This window comes from Trichosurus vulpecula, chromosome 8 (assembly GCF_011100635.1).
Source record: "Trichosurus vulpecula isolate mTriVul1 chromosome 8, mTriVul1.pri, whole genome shotgun sequence".
NCBI lineage: Eukaryota > Metazoa > Chordata > Mammalia > Diprotodontia > Phalangeridae > Trichosurus > Trichosurus vulpecula.
Window position 1 is genome coordinate 199897472 of NC_050580.1, and position 26343 is coordinate 199923814.

Consider the following 26343-nt stretch of genomic DNA (forward strand, 5'->3'; position numbering starts at 1 on the left):
TGCATCAGTTCATGTAAGTCTTTCTAGGTTTTTCTGAAATCATCCTGCTTGTCATTTCGTATGGCACAATAATATTCCATTACAATCATATACTACAGCTTGTTTAGTCATTCGCCAATTGATGAGCATCCCTTTGATTTCCAATTCTTAGCCAGCACAAAAAGAGCTGCTACAAATATTTTTTGTACAAATAGGTCCTTTCCCCATTTTGTGTATGTCTTTAGGATATAGCAGTGGTATTGCTGGATCAAAGGGTATGCATAGTTTTATAGCCCTTTGGGCATAGTCCCAAATTACTCTCCAGAATGGTTAAATCATTTTACAATTCCACCAGTAGTGCACTAGTGTCCCAGTTTGCTCACATTCCCTCCAACATCCAACATTTTCCTTTTTTGTCATATTAGCCACTCTGATAGGTGTGAGGTGGTACCTCAGAGTTTTAATTTGCATTTCTCTGATCAATAGTGATTTAGAGCATTTTTTTCATATGACTATGGATCCTTTGGCCATTTATTAATAAATAAATTTGACTCGGTTCTCTATATATTTGAGAAATGAGGCCTTTATCAGAAATACTTGTTGCAAATTTTTTCCCCAGTTTTCTGCTTTGCTTATTATTTTGTTTGCCTTCGTTTTGTTTATGCAAAAACTTTTAAATTTTACATAATTAAAATGATCTACTTTACATTTTATAATGTTCTCTTTATCTTCTTTGGTCCTAAATTCTTCCATTATCCATAAATCTGACAGATAAATTATTCCATGCTCTCTTAATTTGCTTATGATGTCACCCTTTATTTGTAAATCATGTACCCATTTTGACCTTGTCTTGATATATGGTGTGAGATATTAGTCTGTACCTAGTTTCTGCCATACTGTTTTCCAGTTTTCCCAGCAGTTTTTGTCAAATAATGAGTTTTTGTTCCAAAAGCTTAGATCTTTGGGTTTATCATATACTAGATTATTATGGTCATTTACTATAATGTAATTTGTGCCTAATCTATTCCACTGATCTACCACTCTATTTCTTAGTCAGTACCAGATTGTTTTTGATAATTATTGCTTTATAATACGGTTTAAGATCTGGTATGGCTAGACCACCTTCTTTCACATTTTTTCATTGATTCCTTTGATATCCTTGAGCTTTTGTTCTTCCAGATGAATTTTGTTATTATTTTTTCTAGTTCTACAAAACAATTTTTTGATGGTTTGATTGCTATTGCACTGAATAAATAGATTAATTTCAGTAGAATTATAATTCTTATTATATTGGGTTGGCCTACCCATGAGCAGTGAACATTTTTCTAATTGTTTAGATCTGACTTTATTTGTGTGAAAAGTGTTTTATACTTGGTTCATATAGTTCCTGGGTTTGTCTGAGCAGGTAGACTCCCAAGTATTTTATTTTGTCTGCAGTTATTTTAACTGGAATTTTTCTTTCTATCTTTTGCTGCTGGACTTTGGTAACATAGAAATGCTGATGATTTATATGAATTTATTTTGTATCTGGCAGCTTTGCTAAAGTTAATAATTTCAAGTAGTTTTTTAGTTGATTCTCTAAGATTTTCTAAGTATAAGATAATCATGTGCAAAGAGTGATAGTTATGTTTCCTCATTGCCTATTCTAATTCCTTTAATTTCTTTTTCTTTTCTTATTGGTATGGCTAACATCTAGTACAAATATTAAATAATAGAGATGATAATGGTCTTTGCTTCATCCCTGATTGTATTGGGAAGGCTTCTAGATTATCCCTATTACAGATAATGCTTGCTGATGGTTTTAGATAATATTACTTTTCATTTTAAGGTAATTCCATTTATTTCTATGCTCTCTAGTGTTTTTAATAGGAATGAGTGCTATATTTTGTTAAAGGCTTTTTCTGCATCTGTTGAGATAATCATTATTTCTGTTGGTTTTGTTATTGATATGGTCAATTATGCTGATAGTTTTCCAATTATTGAACCAGCCCTGCATTCCTGGTATAAATCTTATCTGGTCATAGTGTATGATTCTTGTGATATATTGCTGTGATCTCTTTGTTAGTATTTTATTTAAAATTTTTGCATCTATATTCATTAGGGAAATTGGTCTACAATTTTCTTTCTCTGTTTTGGCTCTTCCTGCATTGGGTATCAGCACCATATTTGTGTCATAAAAGGAATTTGGTAGGACTCCTTTTTTGCCTATTTTCCCAAATAATTTATATAGTATTGGGCTTAATTGTTCTTTAAATGTTTGGTAGAATTCATGTGGATCCATCTGGTCCTGGGGATTTTTTTCTTAGGAAGTTTATTGATGACTTGTTCAAATTTTTTTCTAAGATTGGGTTATTTAAGTATTTTATTTCTTCTTCTGTTAATCTGGATAATTTATATTTTGTACATATTCATCCATTTTATTTAGGTTATCAAATTTATTGGCATATAATTGGGCAAAATAGCTCCTAACAATTGTCCTCCTTTCTTCATTGGTGGTGAATTCACCCTTTTCATTTGTGATACTAGTAATTTATTTTTTTTCTTTCTTTTCTTAAATCAAATTAACCAATGATTTATATATTTATTGGTTTTTTCATAAAACCAGATTCTAGTTTTATTATTTCAATCATTTTCTTACTTTCAGATTTATTAATCTGTCCTTTGACTTTCAGGATTTCCAGTTTGATGTTTAATTGGGGATTTTTAATTTGTTCTTTTCCTAGTTTTTTTTAATATGCCTAATTCATTGGTCTACTTTTTCTTTATTTTATTGATGTAAGCAATTAGGGATATAAATTTTCCCCTAAGTACCACTTTGGCTGCATCTCATAAATTTTGGTACATTGTCTCATCGTTACCATTTTCTTTAATGAAATTATCAATTGTTTCTATAATTTATTCTTTGACACACTTGGTTTTTTTAGGATTAGATTATTTAATTTCCAATTCATATTTAATCTCTCTTTCCATTGTCCATCATTGAATGTAATTTTTATTGCATTATAATCTGAAAACGACGCACTTACTATTTCTGCTTTTTTGCATTTGGTTGTGAGGTTTTTATGTCTTAATACATGGTCATTTTTTGTGTAGGTGCCATGCACTGATGAGAAGAAGGTATATTCCTTTCTATTCCCATTCAGTTTTCTCTGGATATTTATTATATCTAACTTTTCCAGAATTTTATTTACCTCCTTAACTTCTTTCTTGTTTATTTTTTGGTTAGACTTATCTAGTTCTGAGAGGAGAAAGTTAAGGTCCCCTATGACTATAGTTTTATTATCTATTTCCTTCTGTAACTCATTCAACTTCTCCTTCAAAAATTTAGATGCTATACCATTTGGTACATATATGTTTAGTATTGATATGACTTCATTGTCTATAGTACCTTTCAGTAAGATATAGTTTCCTTTTTTATCTTTTTAAATTAGATCAACCCTTGCTTTTCCTTTGTCTGAAATCATTCTTGTTTCCATGCTTTCTTTGCTTCATTATCATCTCTTTCTCCTTGGTAAGTACATCAAGTGTTTTCTTCTCTCCTTGCAACAACAATGCTACTTGCCACTACTGTGGCTATGTAAGGCCAATAACACCAGCACACAGGAGGGCTGCTGGTACAGGTTCTTTGGTCTGCTTTTCTAAGGAAAGCAACTTAAAGGGGTTTACAATCTCACTTTAATCAAACATACATATGTCATTCACTTAGTTCAGGGGGAAAAGTCAGCACCCTGAACTTCAGAGCAAATACAAACAGAAATTGCAAACAGAGAAAATGTAAACAGAGCAAGTAACACAAATCAACAGACAGGCTTCTAGCTGTCTGACCAAGGCTATATGTACATAGTTACCAGAGAGAAAAGCACCAACATCTGGGTTTTCAAAGCCAAGGGCCTCCTTAATGGCTACCCAGAGTCTCCACACCAACATTCTTCCGATGAGTGAGCCCCAAACAAAATGCTAACCTCAGAGTATATATACCCTTTTTTCAGGGTCAGAGAGCTTCACACCTCTAGAAGGTTTCACATCTCTCCACTGACCTAACTAGCCAAAGTGTGTGGACCTTCCTACAAACAAAAGCAAGCTTCAATCAAAGGCACTTGATTGCCTTAGTAGTTAGAAGCACTCCAAAACAAAAGACAACAAAAAGTCCCACTTTACTTGCCATTACACTCTTACCTTCTCTTCATCCCCTATGCTCACTCCATGTCTCCCCTTCAGCTGAGGACCTTGCTTTTTAACATTACTGGGAAAATCGAAGCCATTTGACACAATCTCTCTCTCTTATTTTCTTCATCTTGAAACCCCTTGACATCATTTCTCACTCCCTTCTCATTTTACTCAGTCTCTGACAAAGATGCGGAACTTTTCATTGTAGAAGAGAAACCCTTCTATATGTGTATTTGATCTCATCCCTTCCCATCTTCAGCAGATTACACGCTCAGTCATCCTGTCTCTCAAATGTTCAGCCTCTTCCTATTCACTAGTTCTTCCCTACTGTCTTCAAATATGTCCAGGTCTTCCTTATCCTTGAAAAATTATCAATAGGCCCTGACACCCCTCAAACTATCATCCTATATTTCTACTTCCTTTCTCAGCCAAATGCCTGGAAAAAGCCATCTACACTTATTGCCCTCCCACTTTCTCTACTCTTACTCACTATTCAAGCCTTTGCAGTCTGTCTTCTGATCTCATCACTCAACTGAAGCTGCTGTCTCCGAAGAGTTCTTAATTGCTAGATCTGATGGTCTTTTCTCAGGCCTCATCTTTCTCTGCATATGACACTTTTGACCACTCCTCCTGAATATTCTCTCTTCTCTGGGTTTCATGACACGTCTCTCTCCTGGTTATCCTTCTCCCTGTCTGACTGCTCATTCTTAGTCTCCTCTGCTAGCTCATCATTTGTGTCATTCCCTCTCCCTCTCAATTGTAGATATTCCCCAAGGTTTCATCCTAGTCTCTCTTCTCTTCTCCCTATACATTTTCTCTTTTTGGTAACCTTATCAGGTCCCATGGATTTAATTGTCATCCATATGCACATGTTTCTCAGATATATATATTCATCCCTATTCTTTCCTGAGCTTCAGTCATGTATCACTGATTGCTTATCAAACATTTCAAGCTAGATGTCTCTGGAGACATCTCATACTCCAAAACCGAATTCATTTTCTTTCCCTCCCATTCCCTCCTTTCTTCTAAATTTCTGTATATATTTCAAAGGTACCATCATCCTTCCAGTCTCCTAAATTCATAACCTCAGCATTCGTTTCAACTTCTACTCTGCTTCACCTCACATATTCAATTAGTCGCTGTATCTTGCAATTTTTGTTTTTAAATTTTTTATCATTGTCTTTTATTTTTGCATCTCCTTTGTTTCCAAATATATGCCTCTCCCATCTCCTGCCCCCAGAGTCATCCCTTGAACAAATCTTCTCCTAGTTCTTTTTTTCTGTCAACTTCCTAGGAAGAAAAAATCTGGTTGATATCAAATTACTGAGATTTTTTTTCCCTTAACCTATGTGATTGCTTTAGTGGTGTGTGTGTGTGTGTGTGTGTGTGTGTGTGTGTGTGTATTATATAAAACTCTCAGTTGTACAGTTAGAATTACATTTATTGAAACATGAATGTCATTTGTATTGTGTGAGGGACAGCAGTACGGGCAGAGCCCTGCATCTTGAACCCGAAGACCCAAGTTGGAATACTGGCTCTGTTTCTTACTACCTTTGTGATATTGGCTAAGTTATGTCACTTCTGTGGGCCTCAGTTTATCAGTCCTATTTGTAAAATTAGAGGATTGAGCTAGACAATCTTTAAGGTCCCTTCTAGCCCTAAATCCTATGATCCTATATATGGTTACCTTGATACCACAAATCTTTATTTAGAATGTAACCCACAGAGCTGGCCATTTATACTTACGACTTTCTTAAAAACCAATTTTCTTCTAATTTATCTAAAGGTTTCCATATCAAAACTAGGTTGAAAAGAATATTTCAGATGTCTTTCATTTGATTGACTTTTCTGCTTTTAGATGAATGGACCCCTGCAAGAACCTTTCCATCATAAAAAGAAGCAGCAGGAATGTTAGCTTTTATAAAGATTTATTATACAAACATTTTATGTATATATTAACATATTTTCTAATCTTTTTGGTGAAGATGGAGAATTAAAGAGATACCTATTATCAAATAATGGCTGTATATTTGGAGAAACTAAGATATGAATGAATATGTGTTTCCCAAGACTACTATATTTCAGTGGCAAAGCTAGAAATGGAAGTCAGACATTTTGACTTCTGGAGAATACTTGGATCCACGTAATTTATAGTTGACATCCCTATAAAATAGCTGTATTTTTTTTAGCATTTACTGATGGCCCATAGGCAGGCCTCCTTATTTTTGAAACAAAAAAGTGTATGAAACTATAGTAGAAGACATTTTTTAAAAAGCTTCTTGGTGATTAGCATTGTGAAACATTTGTATCCTTTGCCAAAAAGAGGCTATCAAATTGTAGAAACTCTCTTGAAATTCTATGAAACCAACAGAATATTAAACTACACTGGAACATTTTAGCTATCTCCCACATATTGAAGGTTAAGGGAGGTATTAAAGGTTTTTTTATCTGTTGAGTTTAAAAAATAAAAATAGGTTAAAGGTTCCTACTATGGACATCAAAATTATTTTAAGACCAACTGATGAAAAGCAATGTTCTACATCATTCTATCTACATGTTTCCCTAAAACCATTAAGTTAGAACAGTAAAATACCATGTAAAAATTTTGTACAATTTTCTGTGCTGCATGCAATTTTTAATTTGCATTTTAAAGTTTAAACCATTTTCTGAGAATGTGCTCTGTTAACTAATGATAGTTATTTTTTATTAGCCTCAAACATGTTTTTAAACTTTAAGAAATTCTCACTGCCTAATTTTTAAGGGTGAGCAAAGAATTCATTTTAGTTGAAAGTACAGGGAGGGATTAGTTACTTGTAACACCAAGGTGATTCAATGATCCTAGATAGTTTGCAATCCTGTCTAGAGTCAGGGGGGATTGAGTGGGTAATTATTGAATTACTTTAAAGCCTATTCTTTCTTTCACTAGTCTGGTTGGGTACCTATGGGTCCAGTTATATAAGTGAATAATAAGTTCCATTCCCAGAGTGGCATGGGAGCAGCCATTCTGATCAGCTTGGTTTCATGGCTAATTCTGGACACTTCATGAAGTCCAAAGCACCTGATTTCCTTTGCTAGTTTTTGTCTATTCATCACCATCCTTTTTGTATGCTTGAGACATCATCATGCAGTAAGTTTCTAGATGAGGGCTAGACTGACTTCAGGGAACTGGGAAAGACATGACTAATTACCCTAGTGCAAGCAGCTGCCTACTAACACAGAGGGCACAATAATGTGAGGATACACTCGCCCTGGCTGGTAGAAGGCGATTGATAAATTCTCGAAGATTAGTGAAGCTCCTGTCATTCTGAGTAGATGTGAGTATGAAGGTATTCTAGCGGGCAGGTTGGATAAAGGCATTTCCCAAGCAGGGTGGGTATCTGTCCTACTTAGGCTAATCATCAACAGGGCAAAGGCCAGAGGTGTGGCCATAGCAGTAACTGTCTTGGGCTACTCCCAACCAAATCTTGAGCCTTAAATTAGCACGGAGTAATACAAACACTTGTAGGTGCAGAGAAAGAGAAAACCAATTCCAATGCTTATGAGTACATAGAGGTCTTGGAAAGAAAGAACTGAATGTTATGAAACTGAATGGCTTTATTTTAGATAACATCTTTACCAGTCTCACTTGACTTCTTTTCTGTTTCTTCTCTTCTCTTTCCTAAAAGTTACAGAAAATGATTTCTTAGAACTTTGTGTTAGAATTCTAAACTAAGTTGGTAAAATGATCAGGAGTAGGATTTGATTGATTTAGGAAAAGCTCAGGGAAAGTAATTGTTGGAAAATATTTCCCCCCCAAAAAGGCTAGTAAATGGCTATTCAGTGTCATCATAACAAAGTTTACTTGTCATAGTAAAATGCAAGTTGGAATCCAAGTTGAATATAATAGCAACATATTGCTATTGGGAAAATTAGTGCTTTTCAGTGTCCTTAAAGTATTATACACAAGGATTGAGGAGGAATCCTCAGCCTTGATGAGTAAAAAAAATGCATTAGAATATATTAAAGTAGTACATATGCGACATCCCAGGTATCCTCTAGGACAGTGCTGTGGGGCTTCTGACTCCAGTTTTCTCTTGGAATCTTTGTCATCAGAATGAACCCTGGATTTGCTGCATTTCAGTGTCTGGGTATCCAGATTCAGGTACCAGGAGCCTGTACTTTTAGGTCCCTAAGGATTGGGGTTTGGCGGGGGAGCTCAGATTTTGTCCTGCCAAGATACAAGGGAATTGATTGGATGGCTATGTGTTCTTATAAAGTCCATTTCGTATAGTCTGGGGAGACTGGGGAGACCTGGTAGTAGAACATACGGAGGAGAGAGAGCCAGAGATAGAAGATGAGACCCAACACAAAAAGAGAGTATTTTTGCTGCTTCAATACAAATAACTAATTCCCTGTGGTGGATTAAACTGTTTCAATACCATAATGAATATGTATAGAGGAGCATAATCTAAGAAAACATAATGTGAAAAGAGGCTATTAACCTGGGTTTCCCTACTAGATCTTCTGTTTCCAAATGTCAGGGGAGAAGAATTCCACATCCTAGGGAAAAAGAGGGTTTGGAAGCAAGATCCAAGAGTAGGCCACATTAGTATTGTATGATGTCATTGCAGTTACCAGCAACTGGCCAGTCCTGATATTTCCAGGTCTCAGTCATAATGTCCTTTAATGCAGACAGCTATCTTATCAAATACTGATTGTGATTTGGTCCCAGGAACCCTTTTCTCTCTGTTAGACTCCCCGAGTTCTTGCATTATTACAAGCAAAGGAACAGGAAACTTCTAAGAAATATTTTCTCAGGAGAGTGGAAAGGGAAAAGACTTAGATGTTTCCCCAGAGAATGGCACCTTGATTTGGGTGGTAATAGGTGGCTAATATTGCTTTTAAAAAAATATTTTCTTTATGCTGTTCAATTGCTCGGCTTGGGGACTCATCCCATTAGACACGACTGTGTATGCCTAGTTTTACCTACAATCTGCCAGACGTAGAGTTCAATATCCAGTTTACCTATCTTTGTAGGATAATGATAGGTCCGACTAGACTAAGTTTTATGATGTTACAAGGTAAAACAACTCTAGGTTATAGGATATTGTGTAGAAAAGTGAAAAGATTGTGTTTAACATGTGCGTCCTTACTTCCAGGTTTTCCTGGATTATACCAAAGTTGGCTCCAGATTTGTCTTTGGAGACAGACTGATTCAAGAGGTCTTTGCTTTTTAGGTCTGGTCATTTGTGGGGTAGAAAACTCTAATTTAAATATCTATTAAATCTTTATATCAACTTTGGAAATAGTTTTCAAAAGTTGAAAGGTAAGCATTCTATTTTGTCCATAAAATTTGCACTGGTTCCACTAAATTATTATGTCCTCTTGCACAGGAAGTCGATGAACTGGGAGGCCCAAGAATTTGAGAGGACATCATTGTGAATATTGAAGTCCTCAAGTATGAGGAAAGGGGTTGGGGTGTAGAGTGAAACTGTGAGCTGAATACTGAATTCCTTGAGAAAGGAGGAGGGATGACAAAGAGGCAACTAGATTACAAGAACTAGGATTTGGACTGGGTAAAATAAAAGGTGAGTGAATCTCAAAGGAAGAAAGGCTTCAGAGTGATGACAATAGAGGAAGGCCCTGGAAGTGATAATGGAGAGTAAAGAATATGCCAACTCTCATTTCCTCCTCTTTACCCAGTTTGTCAGAGGTATATAAGAGCAGCCCTCCAGTTAGCCAGGTTTGAGGGGTCTTCCAGAGAAATCTAAGTTTCTCTGAGTGTTAGAATATGGAAAGAATGAGATGAAGAGATTTAGAATGAAGGAGAGTTTGTTAACAATAGAGCAGCAGATCCAGAGGGCACAAATAGGATGGGAGGGCAAAGCAAGAGAGGGCCAGAGGAGGGGTACAATTGAGTTTGATAGGGCAAAGAGAGGTAGCAGTTCTGAATCATTGTGATTAGGGGAAAAGTCAGGTGTTTCTTAGCACTAGGATAGGAACTAGTATGGAGATTAGGATGGGCATCTTGAATGATTTATACCTGGTGATTAGATCCTTGAGACTGTACTAAACTCACAATTGGAATTGATTCCTTAGTCTTACTTTAAATTGGCAGGGATTGAGGCATACCCAGGAAACACACTTCTTGTAGATAGAATATTCACTTGACTTCTGCTTTCACCAGGAGGTTCTGGGCTGATGTGGGGTGTCTGGTGGTCCTGGGTCCCAGTGGTTCAAGGCCTTTAAGCCTTATTTACAAATGCTCTCAAGATTTTCTGGGTTACCGGACCTAAGCTTTCTATAGTCTAATTTTCTTCTCCTGCTTTTTATTGTTTGTGAGAAGATTCTGCTTATAATGGTCTGTCTTCCTTCTTAGTGTTTTGCAAATGAGTTTATATTGGTGTTGCCTTTATCTGTCATCTATCTACCTTTGGTAAGATCCCATTTCTGTAGGCTGAGGCAGTTTCTGAGGCTTTTGGCCTCTCTGTAATGATGACTGTTTGGCATTGGTTAAACTTTTCTAAGAAATGTTGATAAAGTTGTTAATATTATTTCTATTTATTCTATTTATTTATTCTAATTATTTCTTTTTTTAAAACCATAATATACAGAGGTTTCACGTAGATATCACAGTTTAGGGTGAAGATGACATCCTAGAAGTATCATGTGGCTTCAGAGGACTTTATAGAACTTTAGCCTTTTTTTCTTTTTCTACTTTAAATGAAAAAAAGACAACAACCCACATTTATTATGTATTTACTATGTGCTAGGCGCTGTTCTAAGAGTTAGGGGTACAAAGTATAAGCAAGTACAACAGTCTCTGCCCATAAGATTATTTTTTAATTTTATTTTTAAATTCTGAATTTATTGAACAAGAAAAAATTCCAAATGTGAAATAGAACAGAAAAAGTGAAATATATGTGAAACCCTGAATCTTTGTTATTTACAGCTTGCTTAAAAAAAAAAAGTTTATGTAGTACCTCTTCTGAAATTTCTCTCAACTCCCACCTTCACTAGCTGGTATTGTCCCCAGATGGTAGCTGACTACTTCTTAGGGTTCAAGAGGTAACTCTTAGAAGCTTGGAGGTTTCTAATACTATAATTCATGAATCCCCATCCTGTATGGTCTCAAATATCTCTTTAATATCTATCAGTCAATTCACATCAATTAGATTTTACAAAGCAAACGGATATTTGCTGAGAAAGCATAGCAAGGTCCAAAGTACAAAACACATTCTCTTAAACTGAGAGATGCCTTTATCCCTTCTGCATTAGCTTGGTCCTAGGGAAAATGAACTCAAAATAAAAGTGGTTGATACAAAAAAGTCTTCTTCAACACAGGGTGCACTTTTTCTCCTACATATATATATATACAAAGTCCTTAGGGAGAATGGGCTCATATTTGGTCTGTCTGTCGATGTTTGTAATTTGTTTATATTTGCTCTGAAGTTCAGGGTACTGGCTTTTCCACCTGAACTAAGTGAATGGTATTTGTATGCTGAATTAAAGTAAGCTTGTTAACCCCTTAATGTTACTTTCCTTAGTAAAGCAGATCAAAAGAACCTGGACTTTTGCAGCATTCTGTGAGCTGGTGGTTGTTGATTTTACGCCCCCCATGGCAACTGCTAGCCGGATTGTTGAAACACCATCATTGGCAGAAGACCTGTTATAAACTGCAGTTTCTAGGCCTCTTAATGGCTCTTTTGACCTTACAAAGATCACAAGATCATAATCTAGTGACTAGATACTAGTCCATGGGTGGGGCATCTGTGACCTTGAGGCTATTTTGTTCTGCAAAATTTGGATTCAGTCAAAAGGCTATCATACTTTAGGATCTAGAAGGCCATATGCGGCCTCAAGGCCTCAGGTTCCCCATCCCTGTATCTAGTCCATTCTGTTATATCTCTGTCTACTCATTGAATATCAAGAAATAATAACCACAAGAAATAAAAGAAATAGAAACATTATACATTCACAACTGTCTAGTGGTAAGGTAGGAATTATAGCCCAATACTCTTCCCTGACCCTACTGCCCATAGCAAACAATCTTCCTCCCTCAAAAGCTGCAGAGAAATGAATGAAAGATCATTTGCCTAAACCTTTTGTATGCACACTCAGTTCTGGCTCAGCAGCCATTTAAAAGGCTTTTTTTTTTCTTACCAAGAAGTAAACCAATAGAAAGGGTCAGAAGATATTAGCCAGTGCTCTGAAGAGGGGGATGGAAGAGGATCCCTTCATTATCCATATCCAGAATCAAGTTCACCAAGCCTCCAAATGGCTTGGAACCAGGCAGGGCATATTGCTCATGCTCTAAGGACTAGGCCTTCACCTATTACATATATAATAAATTCAGTGTGTTACTTTTAAATTTGTCGTCCTCGTCTGTGTTTCCTTCAGAACATCCTTCCGTTCTCTTCTATGTATTTAAAAAATGCTTCAGTGATTCTTTTCTTCCTTTTTTCCCTTTTTTTGGCAACACTATTGCTAGTTCTCCTGTCGCCCCCAAATGCCATCACCCAATAATGACACTAAAACACAATCCTTTTAGAAAATATAGTCAAGCAAAATAAATCCATACATTTGTCACTTCCTAAAATGTACATCTAATTTTGCTTCTTGGTGCTATTACTCCTCTGTCAGGAGTCCTGATTGGTCATTGTATTGATTAGAGTTCATAAGTCTTTCAAAGTTGTTTTTCTTTTTCTTTTTCTTTTTTTTTTCTTTTTTCATTTTTTTTATTTAATTTATTTAATATATTTAGTTTTCAGCATTGATTTTCACAAGAGTTTGAATTACAAATTTTCTCCCCATTTCTACCCTCCCACCTACTCCAAGATGGCATGTATTCTGGTTTCCCCATTCCCCAGTCAGCCCTCCCATCTGTCACCCCACTCCCCTCCCATCCCCCTTTCCCTTTTTCTCTTGTAGGGCAAGATAAATTTCTACACCCCATTGCCTGTGTATCTTATTTCCTAGTTGCATGCAAAAACTTTTTTTTTGTTTTTGAACATCTGTTTTTAAAACTTTAAGTTCCAAATTCTCTCCCCTCTTCCCTCCCCGCCCACCCTCCATAAGAAGGCAAGCAATTCAACATAGGCCACATGCGTATCATTATGTAAAACCCTTCCACAATACTCATGTTGTGAAAGATTAACTATGTTTTGCTCCTTCCTAACCTATCCCCCTTTATTGAATTTTCTCCCTTGACCCTGTCCCTTTTCAAAAGTGTTTGTTTTTGATTACCTCTTCCCCCATCTGCCCTCCCTTCTGTCATCCCCCCTTTTTTATCTTCTTCCTCCTTCTTTCCTGTAGGGCAAGATAGCCAATTGAGTGTGTATGGTATTCCCTCCTCAGGTCAAATCTGATGAGAGCAAGATTCACTCATTCCCCCTCACCTGCCCCCTCTTCCTTGCTACAGAACTGCTTTTTCTTGCCACTTTTATGTGAGATAATTTATCCCATTCTATCTCTCCCTTTCTCCCTCTCTCAATATATTCCTCTCTCATCCCTTAATTTGATTTTATTTTTTTAAATATCATCCCTTCATATTCAACTCACCCTGTGCCCTCTGTCTATATATACATATATATATGTGTATGTGTATTTATATACACATATACATATACATGCATATTCCTTTCAGTTACTATGATACTGAGGTCTCATGAATCATACACATCATCTTTCCTTGTAGGAATGTTAACAAAACAGTTCAACTTTAGTAAGTCCCTTGCAATTTCTTTTTCTTGTTCTTTTTCTTGATTACCATTTCAGGCTTCTCTTAATTCTCGTGTTTGAAAGTCAAATTTTCTATTCAGCTCTGGTCTTTTCACTGAGAAAGCTTGAAAGTCCTCTATTTTATTGACAATCTATATTTTGCCTTGGAGCATGATACTCAGTTTTTCTGGGTAGGTGATTCTTGGTTTTAATCCTAGCTCCATTGACCTCTGGAATATCATATTCCAAACCCTTTGGTGCCTTAATGTGGAAGCTGCTAGATCCTGTGTTATACTGCTTGTTTTTCCACAATACTCAAATTGTTTCTTTCTGGCTGCTTGCAGTATTTTCTCCTTGACCTGGGAGCTCTGGAATTTGGCAACAATATTCCTAGGAGTTTTCTTTTTGGAATCTTTTTGAGGAGGTGATCTGTGGATTCTTTCAATTTCTATTTTACCCTCTAGCTCTAGAATATCAGGGCAGTTCTCCTTGATAATTTCTTGAAAGACGATATCTAGGCTCTTTTTTTGATCATGGCTTTCAGGTAGTCCAATAATTTTTAAATTATCTCTCCTGGATCTATTTTCCAGGTCAGTGGTTTTTCCAAGGAGATATTTCACATTGTCTTCCATTTTTTCATTCCTTTGGTTCTGTTTTATAATATCCTGATTTCTCATAAAGTCACTAGCTTCCACTTGCTCCAATCTAATTTTTAAAGTAGTATTTTCTTCAGTGGTCTTTTGGACCTCCTTTTCCATTTGGCTAATTCTGCCTTTCAAGGCATTCTTCTCCTCATTGGCTTTTTGGAGCTCTTTTGCCATTTGAGTTAGTCTATTTTTTAAGGTGTTATTTTCTCCAGTATTTTTTTGGGTCTCCTTTAGCAAGTCATTGACTTGTTTTTCATGGTTTTCTTGCATGATTCTCATTTTTCTTCCCAATTTTTCCTCTACTTCTCTAACTTGCTTTTCCAAATCCTTTTTTGAACTCTCCATGGCCTGAGACCAGTTCATGTTTTTCTTGGAGGTTTTTGATGTAGGCTCTTTGACTTTGTTGACTTCTTCTGGCTGTATGTTTTGGTCTTCTTTGTCAGCAAAGAAAGATTCCAAAGTCTGAGACTGAATCTGAGTGCGTTTTCGCTGTCTGGCCATGTTCCCAGCCAACTTACTTGACCCTTGAGTTTTTTGTTGGGGTATGACTGCTTGTAGAGCAAAGAGTACTTTGTTCCAAGCTTGAGGGTCTGTGCTGTTGATTTCAGAGCTATTTCTATACAGCCAGCTCTGCCACACCAGCACTCCTCCTTCCCCAAGAACTGCCAACCCAGACCTGACACAGATCTTAAGCAGGCTCTGCACTCCTGCTCTGATCTGCCACTTAATTCCTCCCACTAGGTGGGCCTGAGGCTGGAAGTAACTGTAGCTGTAGCTCTGTAAGCAGCCTCAGAGTTGCATCACCTCTGCTGCCCCCGGGTGGTGGCCAAACCGCAAACTCCTTTCACTCTGTTCCAGCAGCTTTTCCCACTAATCTTCTCTATTGCCTTTGGTGTTTGTAGGTTGAGAAGTCTTGTAACTGGCACAGCTCACTGATTCAGGGTGCTAGGGCTTCTTCCGCCCGGCTCCCAGTCTGGTTGGTCCAGGCACGGCTCACACTAGGCTCTGCTCTGCTCCCAGTTCCGTGTGATAGACCTCACCCCGTGACCATCCAGGCTGTCCTGGGCTGGAGCCCTGCTTCCCTCTGCTATTTTGTGGGTTCTTCAATTCTATAATTTGTTCAGAGCCATTTTTTATAGGTGTTTGGAGGGACCTGGGGTGGGGGGGGTAGCTCATGCAAGTCCCTGCTTTCCAGCCGCCATCTTGAGGTCAGTTGTTTTTAATAAGAATCCCTTACATTTTAAAATTTTTGTTCTAGTATTCCTCTCATCTCATGGAGTCACTGATTTCTGTATGGTCCAATCTGATTTTCCAAGAGTTTGTTAAATGAGTAAGGCTTTCTGCTTCTGTTCTAATCTATTTATTCTAATTCTTTCTTCTAGAGCTCCCATTTTCTTTCCCTTTCTTTCCTGTAGAGCTTGTATTTTATCCATAGGATTATTTTAAGACTCCTCATTTCTTCCAAGAATTCTAGTAGAGCTTCTGGCACATCTGTGAAATTCTTTGAGTTTTTGCTTGTAGATAACGTGGAATTATTCCTGTCTTCTGATTTTGTTTCTTGAGAGACCCTGGCTTTCATAATACTTCTTTATCATTGGTATTTTCTTCTATTTACTCACTCTCTAGTCTTCATGAATTGGTACTGTGACAGGTCAGACTTTGTGCATTTCTAGAAGGAATCTTGAGTCTTGATGCTGATCTCTGTGTAATCTTAGGTCTTGGTAATGGGCTCTGTGTTAGCCTGCTGCACTGGAAGTGGTCTGTGTGGGCCACTGGAGCAGTCTTAGTGGGGCCAGTGGGGCAGGTGGTCTATGTGAAGGCAATGTACATGGCCATCTGTGCTAGTACTGTCTATGTAGGATAGTTTTATCTAGGGCATACTCTGATTATTACCTTCCCCTCTGAGCCCTACAGGCTTCTGTACCCTGGTTCAGAATTGGATGATACAGCTTCTCTACAACTTATGACTAGGTTTCCCAAAATTCAGATAATAGAGTCTTCAGATCCATACAAGATATCAAGTATTTTACCACACACAAAAAATGACCAAGATTCAAAGGAATCCATAACTAGATAAACACACACACACACACACACAAGCATTCACATCAGCTCCCCCAGAAAGGGAATTAAATTTGAGGTTGCCATCTGAGCAATCTTTTGCCATTCTAGTGTGTTTCTCCTACAGAGTTCCACCCAAAACTTATAGAACCAATCTGTGGTTTAGACTCCCCCTGGAATATAAACAAACTTTGGGGACTTCTAAACAAGTAATTCCTATTGGACCTGCCCTGTTCAATAACTCATTGGCTCTGCTCTCTAACTAGTGGATCTTCTTTTTCCAAGTTCTTGAAGAAATCATCTTCTTTCCCTACAATAGGGATTCTTAGCCTTTGTTGTATCATGGATCCCATTGATAGTCTGGTGACTCCTATAGACCTCTTCTCAGAATAATGTTTTTAAATGTATAAAATAAAATACATAAGGTTACAAAAGAAATTCAAGGTTAATAAAAATAAAGGTATGATTATTTTTCCTTTACAAGTTGACAGACTCCATGAAATCTATATATCAGACCTCAGGTTAAGAATCCATGTGCTAGAAGGTCTCCCAGTACATAATCTCTGGTGCAGAAGGTACAGAAGCAAGGGGGATGGAAAGATGCAGTGGCCTGGAGGATGAAGCAGTAATTAGGGCAGATGGAAAGTGCAGAAAGCCAACAGGGCAAAAGCTAAACCAAATTGTGAAATCATCCAAGTTTTTCAGCAGTTGTGAGAATAGGTTGTTTAGAGGAAAGACAAAGCAGGAAGATAAATTAGGAGACTGGCAATAATGATACAGATGAAAGGTGATAAGAGTCTGAACTTTGGTGGTGGCTGTGTGAATAGAGAGGAGACTCTGTGTGAGATGTTGTGGAAGTAAAAATGACAAGATCTGACAACTGATTGGATATGTGGGAAGAGGGAGAATGAGGATAGCCAAGACTGTTATCCTGTGTGACTGGAGACATGGTGATGGTTAGGAAAGGGAATGGCTTTGGCGGAAAAGATGATGAATTCTGTTTGAACATTTTGAGTTTGAGATGCCTATGAGACGTCCGTTGTTAAATGTCCAATCGGCAGTTGGTGATATGGGACTGGAGATAAGAAAGAGACTAAAATTCGATATATTCAGTCAGCCAGTCAATAAACATTTATTAAGTGCTGGTAGTTGGCAAGCACTATGCTAAGCACTGGGAATACAAATGAAAAAAAACGAAGTTCCTTCCCTCAAAGAACTTACAAACGAATGGGGAAAGACAATATACAAAACCAGGGTCATGGTAGAGAAGTGCAGAAGTGAGCAACCTTCTTCAATGAAGGTTCAGGGAAGGGATCTCCACCCTCCAATAAGAGGAGCCCCAGGGGCAAAGGGTACTAATGAGGTGTAAGAGCTATGATCTTTTTCCCCACTTAATAGTATTTTATGTTTTCCAAGTATATACAAAGATAGTTTTTAACACTCACTTTTACAAGATTTTGAGTTCCAAATTTTTTTCCCTCCCTTTTCTTCCCCCTCCCCAAGATAGCACACAATCCAATATAGGCTATACATGTACAATCATATTAAACATAATTCTATATTAGGCATGTTGTGAAAGGAGAATCAGAAAAAAGGGGAAAACCACAAGAAAGAAGAGAGAGAGAGAGAGAGAGAGAGAGAGAGAGAGAGAGAGAGAGAGAGAGAGAGAGAGAGAGAGAGAGAGAGAGAGAATAGTATGCTTTGATCTGCATTCAGATAGTTCTTTCTCTGGATGTGGATAGAACAATTTGGCACACTGGTGCCTACCAAGTTGAAATCCCTCTAGGACAAGGTCTTAATCTGGGGTACCTGGATAGATTTCAGGAAGCCTATAAGCTTGAATGGGAACAGTATCTTTGTTTCAATTTTATTTCAATATAATTGAAACCTATGTATTTAAAAACATTATTGTAGGAAAGGGTCCATAGGCTTCAACAGACTGCCATGACACACAAAACAATGTTAAGAACCCTGCTCTAAGAGAAATCTGGGAGAAGGATTTTTGCTTTTCTAGTCCCAGTTTTATCACTGTTTATTCACTTTTTCAGTCTTTGACCTCATTTGGGGTTTTCCTGGCAAAGATAATGCCTGGAATGGTTGCCATTTCCTTCTTCAGCTCATTTGATAGATGAGGAAACTGAGGCAAAAAGGTTAAGTGACTTGCCCAGGGTAACTCAGCTACTAAGTGTCTAAGGACACATTTGAACTCAGGAAAAGGGGTTGTTCAGACTCCAGGCCCAGCACTCTATCCATTGTGCCACCTAACTGCCCAGTTTTATCACTTACTAGAGAACAAGGCACCTAACACCATTGGTTTTCCTAAGACCATAGATTTAGAGCTAGAACCTTAGAGATCATCTAGTCCCTTCATTTTATCGATAAGGGAAGCGAGGTCCAGAGAAGTTGAATGACTTGGCTAGGTCTCATAGGCAGTAGATAGAGGAGCCAGGATTCAAATCCAAGTCCTCTAACTCCAAATCCAGTGGTCCTTCCATTGTACTGCACAGCAGCTCTAAAACCAGATGATTTCTAAAATCTATTATTCTTCCCATATTTCTGTGTACAGTTAAACTTCCCAGTGATGCTGCTGAGAAGTTTCTTTGGGGAAAACACATCAATTTTCAAATGAGAGTCAATGGAGCTTAGAACCTGCAAACTTACGTTTAATTGGATCAATTAATTGATTATTAGCAAAAACCTGAAGTTAAAGTCTTTCAATTGCATATAGCTCTTGGCTTGTTGAACCCTCTCAGGCATTGTGCAAGATACATTTGTACATTTGTCTTTGACCAACTCCAGACCTATGATGCCTTGTTCTGTCCGCAGGTTTTACCAATAATTTTTTTCTTCACTGTGTAATGTCTGTTCTCTATCACCTGGGCCTTATGTAGTGAGTAATCTGGAAGGTAAATTTCTACTCCTCTCCCCACAACCACTCCTAGTTGGATCTCATTTAAACTTGTACAAATGGCAATTCCTGACTTTGTTCTATCCAGGGGTGGGGAAACCTGCAGCCTCAAGGCCACATGTGGCTTCTAGGTCTTCAGGTACAGCCTTTTGACTGAGTCCAAGTTTTACAGAACAAATCCTTTTATTAAGGGGATTTGTTCTGTGAAATTAGGATTCAATCAAAGGGCCTCACTTGAGGACCTAGAGATCCACATGTGGCATTGAGGCTGTAGGTTTCCCACCCCTGTAATCTATCCTGAATAATTTATGCATATGTGTTTCTAGATACTACCTCCACTACCACTGCCAATCTAAATAATCATTGGTTTATTGCTGGAACCTGAAAGTTCATGATTAAGTTTAGAAATTGAGAAAGTAGTTGTTAGGATAAGCTTGAAATTTCACTCAATTCTCAGAGGCTCTATTTTAGTACATTATTGGTTGTTTTTTTAAATTTTCTTTTTTTTTTAATAAGCAGTAATGCAGTTAAACACATTTTTTTTTCAAATGTAAAAAGATGATACTGAGGACAATACAAAATAATGGATTATCCATCTGTAGTCGGGGAGGCATCTGGATTTTAAGCTTAGAAAGCAAATAAAAAGAGAGCTGAAGAGCTGAGAGGTAGCCAGAGGGAAGAATTAAAGGAGAGGGGATGAATTCAGAGCTTCCCACCACCATTTTACACCATACCTCTAAATGTTCCTTTCCTTATCCTTATCCAGAAGGTAATAATATTAGTAGGAAAGGAAGTGTTTGATGAACAAAAAGCATTCCTAAATAAAAGGAAAAGGAGTAGATGGAGCCTCTTAAAGTCAGCTTTTTAAGGATCATCAGATCAGGAGTTTAGAGGAATTGTTACCATCACACCTCCTCTTTTCATCTTTACCCATCTCCAGTCCTTCTTGATGATAGAATGCAGGCTGCCATATTAGGTTGAGACAGGGGTGGGGAACCTGCAATCTCAAGGCCATTTGGCCCTCTAGGTCCTCAAGTGCGGCCCTTTGATTGAATCCAAATTTCACAGAACAAATCCTGTTAATAAAAGGATTTGTTCTGGAAAACTTGGACTCAGTAAAAAGGCGGCACCCAAGGACCTAGGAGACCACATGTGGCCTCGAGGCCTAAGGTTCCCTACCCCTGGTTGAGACAATGAAAAAGGGTAGGAAGACTGAAAACATAAGCCTTCATAACATTGCGGAATGGAAGTAAGAAAAGTTAATTCAGTGAATGTAGTGAAAGAAAAGAGGCTGCATAACCAGATAAGAATTTGCTCTATGGTCAGCCTTCAGAGTGCAAAGGTTATATAATGTATTGATGATGGTCAAGAGTTGACCATACATATTAAGGTTATAATGAAGTCCTTTCTTCTGTATTAATCTGGGTAGCCTTCTTCATATTGAGAAACATTAGTAAGAACAAGGGAAAGGACACTGCAAGCAATAACTAAACCAAAATGGTATATAAATTGAGGTCAATGTAAAACTTAGAGGCCTAAAGTAGTTTTGGACTCATATCATGTCAGCGTATAGACCTACAGACTCGTCTAGGGGACCTGGTAAGAAAAATATCTGTACCCAGTACTCATTTTGCCTACTTAAACTAAAATGTTGCCCTTTCTATTATAGATTGCCTGGTTGATGCAAGTCACCATATCTACCGTAGCCACAGAGAGTCTGAGTGTGGCAGGAAACATCTTTGGAGGCATGATAAGCAGCATACAGTCTCTAGCAGCTTCAGAATAATTCTTAAGAACCATACAGAACTCTAGATGGAAAAGAACTTTTCAAAACTTTTATATTTAGAAATGTTCACACTAGTAGCAACCGTTCCCTGCTTATTTAAAGCCTTCTTGATATGTTGCTACCTTGTTTCGCAAATCTAGGTAGCAGAAAGAGCATGTTTATTTCTATTTAGTTATTTCACGAAGTAACCAACAATCCACTTTAGTTCATGGTTGCCCATATCTAAGAGTCTGACTTCCTTCTCTTGTCTACAGAGATACCTTTACTGATCCAGCCTTACCTTGTAGATATGACACTCTCTGAAATCCATGCTTTGACGATTGGAGGGTTTACCACAATTTCAGGCAGCGTCATGGGAGCCTACATGTCTTTCAGGGTAAGAATCACTGTCTCAGCCTTGTGTAAGCAATAGCATCAGACTGAAATCCAATGAGGAAGCACAACTTCCCTAGGTAAGTTTCCCAGGTTTGTAATGTTACTGTTTCCCTTCAGTGATCCTCTGATGGAGCAAAAATGTGTGCAAATGCCTTATGGATGTTAGGATGTTAAGAGCTTTGACTCTTTTGGAAAGCCCAAGGTGAGAAAATGAGAGCCTCCGGAGAACTTTCTGTTGACTTATTTCTGGAATGTAAGTACTCAGTATCTCTCTTAACACCTGTTTCTAATAAAGTCCCAGGAACATTGTATACTTCCTGTGATATGTTATCTAGGGGCAATGACAAGTAAACATTCCCTAAAAGTGCCTAGTTTTGCCATATTTTACCCTATTATATGACACAGGTCAACACCGCAGGGAAATTAAACACTCCCCTTTCTTACCCACATCTCATTTCACCACGTTTCTTCTACCATTTGTAGGGGTAAGGAGGGCATAGCTGTCTGCACTAAAAACCTTGGGATGATCTTGGGCTCCTGGCATCCTCCTAGTCAAGACAAAGGCACACTTAGGAAGAAACCAAAGACCTCTGGAGTGAAGTGAAGAGATTCCACTTGATAACCTGGGTCTAGTTTGGAATCTTCTAGGTGGTCAAATTTATTCCAGGGTCTCTTATGTATTTCATTCAGCTCAAGGGGAAGCTCCAGGGATCCCTCATAAATCCAGATTCTTCCAGCGGACCCGGGTTTGACTTGCTAATGGGAGAAGGAGTCCTCTGATTATCTGGAATTGACCTGGCCAGGGGATGCTCCCTTCCCCTATGGCAGCTGCAGGACAAAATTGTTCCCTAGGCTAGCTCTTCTCCCACCTTTGGGTTACCTTTGGAGTAGAGACCCTTGAAGCTACCTGGAAGCCATGCAGATGGTGTACCTAGTTGCCTTTGTACCAGGGATACTAGAAAGAAATTTACCTTGCTTTGCATTTTTCTAGTGTTGTTATGAGAATTCCCCAAGATGTAACAGGAAGCATATATCTGGATAAAGATAAGTTACCCTGGTACAAAGGCATTTCTTAATTCTTTAATTACATTTAATTGCATCCGATGTAATCCTATTGAAATCACAATTGTGTGATAAATTAATATTGGGAACATCATTCCATTATCTATAATGAAATTCAATTCTTGCTTGGGTAATCCCCACAGTAGATAAGACAATGCTGAGTTGAGGGTTGGATCTAGTAGAGGAAATGTTCTCATAAGACATTAGAAAAAAAAAGGGAAAGGAAAGCTAACGTTTGAGGGCAATATTGTATCCAGTGTTTCTCTTTTTTTCTGTGATATTTCTTAAACATAAACCCAATTTATGCAAGGACTTTTCCAACCTTCCCTCCCCCCGTTTAGAACTTTTTGGCATAGGAACCAATCCCTGTTAAATGGTCTTTCAGATTGACTCCACTTCTTTGGTTGCTGCCTCTGTAATGGCTGCACCTTGTGCTCTTGCCCTGTCCAAGTTGGTTTACCCAGAAGTGGAAGTCTCCAAGTTGAAGGAGGAGGGGGTGACACTGTTACATGGGTGAGTCCGATAAAGTGAAGAGAGTTGAAGAGGTTAGAAAGACAAAGGTAGGTCTGGGGAGGGAGCGACAGTCTCAATATAATAGTGACAGTATGGTTACAGTCTCAGTAAAACAGTCCCAGTAGAAGCAGTCGTTTCAGTATAGTACTGAGGGAGAAAAAGAGTAGCTTTCATATGAACTGCTCAAGAAGCAATTCTGTACATGCCACCTTTCTCTTCTTTACCTGGTCTGACTTTACAAATTTCTGTTTAAAGTCATTTGTAAAAATTGATTTCCTTTCCATGAGCATTTTCTGGGAATGCTACCTCAACCATTCTCCAAAATTTCTTCTGACTTTCCCATTTTTCTCTGAATGGTAAAAATGTTTCATTATCATATCATCGTTCCATATTGTTCCATTCCTTCTTCCTGCCTCTCATTCTCCTCTATTCTGTTGTGCTCTCCATTCTGCACATGCTCATTTCTCTCCTTTCACTTTTGCCTTTAAATGTTCTCTGCATCATTTCATCCTTTCTGAACTATCAGCCTTATAATTCTCAAAAAAACCTATGTTATCTATCAGATGCTCTGGAAAAATGCGCTTAGTCAGAAAAAAAGAGAAGGCTAATGATACCTGTCTTCAGGGATTTGAAGAGATGTTATGTGGAATAGGGTTTAAGTTTGCTCTGGTTGGTCCTAGAGAACAGATCTAAGAGCAGTTGGTGGACATAACGGAGAAGAAGGTGTAGATCTAATATGAGGACATACTTCCTAACAATTATAGTCATTCAAATGAAGAATGGTATGCCTCAAGAAATAGTTGTAACCCATCATTGGATTGTATGTAATTGGATGTAATCAAAAGGCGGTTGAATAATCATTTGTCAGAAGTTGTAGAAGGTGTTCTTGTTCAGGTGTAGGTTGAGATAGATGGCTCTGGAGGCACTTTCCACTGCTGAGAATCTGATTTTGTGATTTCTTGGCTCCTCATCTCAGGCTTTCACTAAGTAGGAATTTCCTGTTTGTTTGAATCAGACTACAAATTGACAAGGTAGGGACAGATCTCTCTGGTCTCTAATGTTTAAAAAGAATTCAGTAAAAATAGTTCCTACCAACAGGAAGGCGCAGAACCTTTTGGAAGCTGTTATCAAAGGAGCAGCAATTTCATTGGGAGTTGCTGCTAACATTGCTGCCAATTTGATCACATTCCTGACTGTATTAGCCTTTATCAATACTGCCCTCTCCTGGCTAGGGCAGATGGTGAACATACAGGGACTTGGCTTCCAGATAATAATATATCAACATCAAGAATGATTACTTCTTCTGTGAGTAGTCAGTTACGTGAGCTGTACTTGTGCCCTTAAGTCCTCGATTTTTGAACCAAGGGAGCCAGCCTTATCTCAGTATGAGCGGCTTTGGGGTGGACGAGATAGTGCTAAGTCCAGCCTCCAGAAGCTGTGATAGAAATGGGTTCTAACAGGACCTTAATGCTATGACTACTAGTTTCATATGCCTTACCCAGAGTCAGACAGCTAGTCATGAAGAAGGGAAGTCTTTCCAAGGGCCAATCTGGGAAGAATCGAACCCTGCTTATAGAGGAATTTCTTACCATTTTCTTTTACCATTAATTTTTCTTTGTCCTGGACTCTTTCTCAGGTCATCTGCTCAGATACCTCGAGACCCATAGCCTTTATGATGGGTGACTGTCCAATGGTAGCAGAGATATTGGGAATAAAGTTTTTCCTGAATGAGTCTGTGACCTATAAGCAGCTGTCTCAGTACAAGAACAAATGACTCTCTGGAATTGAGATGTGGGTCAGGGATGAGAAACAGTGGATTTTTGTTAAGTGTTATAGCCAGAGAAGCATCTGAAGTTTCAGTCATGGTGGCTACCTATCTTTAGAGCAGGATTTAAGGCAGTATCAAGAATCCCCTTCCCAGGATTTACAATTAACATGGAAAAAAATAACAAGATATTGTTTGTCAATATTAGAACAAGGTCTTTTACTCCTAATATTTTTTAAGGTTTGTGTGATCCAAGCTTCCCTGCTGTAATTTCCTCAGGATCTTGTCTATCCTTCTAGAATCAAAGTGTTGCCTTGATGCTGGTAAAAAGGAAAAAGTTGTGCTTGATAACCTTAAAGTTCAATCAACAAGCTTGCAGGCCCAAACATCTATTTCATTCTTCTTGTGATCAATCCTGATAGCCCCATTGATTCAATCTACTTTGTTCACCCTAAATTTTTGGAAAAATGCATGTCACTCATCATTGAATACTGTCTAAGCCCTTCTATGATGAAGAGCATCACAACTTCTAATGGTGACTAACAAGGCAGTTCTTGGTTTTATGTCATGGTGTAATGTTAATAGAATAGGACTTGAAAGTCTTCCTCCTTCATTAATTGGCCTCACGTGGAGCCCATTAAGGGAAGCTTGATTAGGGGAGGGTTATTTGTAGGAAGGATCATACCTTTTGCTAATTTCTTGGTCACAAGGGTTGTGATGCTCTCTGGCTCTGAAAAGGGTATATATATATATACTCTGAGGTAAGGTTTTGCTTTGGGGCTCACTCATTGGAAGAATGTTCTTTTGATTTGGCCAGATGAGACTCTGGGTAGCCATTAAGGAGCCCCCTAGCTTTGAAAACCCAGATGTTGGTGCTTGTCTCTCTGGTAACTATGTATGTTGGTCAGACGGTTGGATATGTCTGTTGATATGTGCTAATTTCTCAGACAGTTAGAAGCCCTGTCTGTTGGTCTTTGCTGTTTGTAATTTCTGCTTGTAATTTCTGTTTGTATTTTCTCTGAAATCCAAGGTGCTGACTTTTCCCCTGAACTAAGTGAATGATATGTGTGTGTATGTATATATGTGTTTAATTAAAGTAAGATTGTTGATCCCTTTGAAGTTGTTTTCCTTTTCAAAAGCAGATCAAAGTACCTGTGCTAGCAGACCTCCTACATGCTGGTGTTATTGGTCTTACACCTCCACAGCAGCTGTAAGTAGCATTGCTGTTACACATGGGGCAGGCAGTACCCTGATAATCTAATAATAATGTCTTTCATCCTACCTTACCAGAATTCTAGTTCACTGTTCCCTATGGAAAGGCTTTATGTAGGAGAATTAACAAAATGATCTTCCCTACCATTTAAAATTTGAGACAATTAGT

General features: G+C 38.0%; 1 pseudogene; it reads left to right on the forward strand.

Moving 5' to 3' along the window:
• The window catches only part of LOC118829833, a 38724-nt pseudogene that overhangs the window by 5037 nt on the left and 7344 nt on the right, over window positions 1-26343 (forward strand).